Source organism: Penaeus monodon, chromosome 27, assembly GCF_015228065.2.
Source record: "Penaeus monodon isolate SGIC_2016 chromosome 27, NSTDA_Pmon_1, whole genome shotgun sequence".
Taxonomy (NCBI): domain Eukaryota; kingdom Metazoa; phylum Arthropoda; class Malacostraca; order Decapoda; family Penaeidae; genus Penaeus; species Penaeus monodon.
In genome coordinates, this window is record NC_051412.1 from 30135080 (window position 1) to 30136903 (window position 1824).

At 40.6% G+C, this 1824-nt stretch overlaps 1 pseudogene; it reads left to right on the forward strand.

The window, feature by feature from the left end:
- LOC119590488 overlaps positions 1–736 on the forward strand; it is a 1229-nt pseudogene extending 493 nt beyond the window's left edge.
- The last annotated feature ends 1088 nt before the right edge of the window (positions 737–1824 follow it).

Consider the following 1824-nt stretch of genomic DNA (forward strand, 5'->3'; position numbering starts at 1 on the left):
CATTCTCGTAAATAATTCTGGTTATATTGACGTTAGTGTACTTTTTTCTATTTGCTGAAATATAATCTTCACCTTTACTAGGTGCGTCTGATGCACAGAAGCAACATGACGTGAACTTCCTGCTTCATAAGATCTACGGGGATATTCGTGACTCTGATCTAAAAGGCAAAGCTGATTCCTTTGACCAGAGCCGATTTATCCCATTACAGTGACGGAGGTGAAGCAATACAGAAACTTGTGAGAGACCTTAAGGATAATAGGCTTCTGCAACAGAAGCATTGGTTCTCTCTCTTCAATCCTAGACAACGCGAAGAAGCACTTATGCTTTTTGATGTTCTCATTCACTGCAAGGATTGGGATACATTTGTCAGTAATGCTGCCTACTTCCGCCAAATTATGAATGAGGGAGAATTTGTTTATGCCTTGTATGTTGCGGTCATCCACTCACCTCTGGCTGAACACGTTGTACTTCCTCCACTCTATGAAGTAACGCCACATCTCTTCACGAATAGCGAAGTCATTGAAGCAGCTTATCGTGCTAAGCAAACACAAAAACCTGGTAAATTTAAGTCTAGCTTCACGGGAACTAAGAAGAATCCTGAACAAAGAGTAGCCTATTTCGGAGAGGACATTGGAATGAACACTCATCACGTCACCTGGCATATGGTTTCCATTCTGGTGGCAAAAAAATACACCCATCATCGGGAATCGCAAGGAGAAAATTTTTTCTGGGTAAAATTCAATACCGTTCTTTTTGAGCTAAACGTCTCCCCAAATTTATTTGGACCCCTCGACGAACTTCCTGGGAGAACCCACGTACAGGTTTTTTGCTCCCCACCCACATACAAGTGGAGGTCATTCCCCCTTCGCCCCTGAAATTACTTCGGGGTGGGGAGGGTTTTTTCTCGCTTTCGGATTTGCTTATTGTAGAGAGCCGGATTCGTGATGCTATTCCCCATGGTTAATCGCGACAGGGCGGTAATCTATTGATATTGAATGACTGGCTTGACTTTTCTTGGGATGTTTTTAATCATTTTTACCCCCTAATGTGGAGTACTGGGGCCCTTTCACAATACTGCTCACTTTGTACTTGGTCGACAGAGTGACCCCCTGGAAATATGTTTTACCCCCTGGTGTCTGGAACCCTTTTGAAACGCCCCCCTGACCCTAGCTTTTTAGGCTGCTAAATCGGAAAACACCCAAGGAACAAAAGGGACGTCTCCCCCCATACACCGTGGAAAAATTGAAATTTCCCGGTGAAAGTGTAGACAAAGTGGAAATTGAGGGCGAACTGAGACCTACTTTGAGGATTTTTAATACAATCTCAAAAAGCCATTGATGCATGGAACAGATTACAGATTAGACATTTCTATTTATGTGCCTCGTCTAAATACAAGGACTTTAAAATCAATTTTGATGTTATCAAAAAACAATGGCGGGGAATTTGTCCCGTTCGCATTTTCGCCTGGCCTCACCTTGATAAAAATGGTTTAAATTCACCTCGCGAAGGCCTTTTTGGAATGCTTTTAAAACGGATAAGTTCGGGTTTAAGTGTAGTCCCTTATCCTTGCTCCTTTAATACTGTATTTTTATTCGTCGCCCATAAAATTTAGTGAACTCATTTCCCTGAAACCTAAAGCCCAGTTAGGCAGTATATTTAATATACCCCACGTGCTTTTATGCCCCCAATTTTTTCTGTTTCTTCTTTCCTCTAAAATATATATTGTGTGTTGTGGTGTGTTTGTTTTGCATTATACTTTTATATTATAATGATACAATAATCTATATGGTATTTTATTATATAAAAAAATATATTTTATTAAG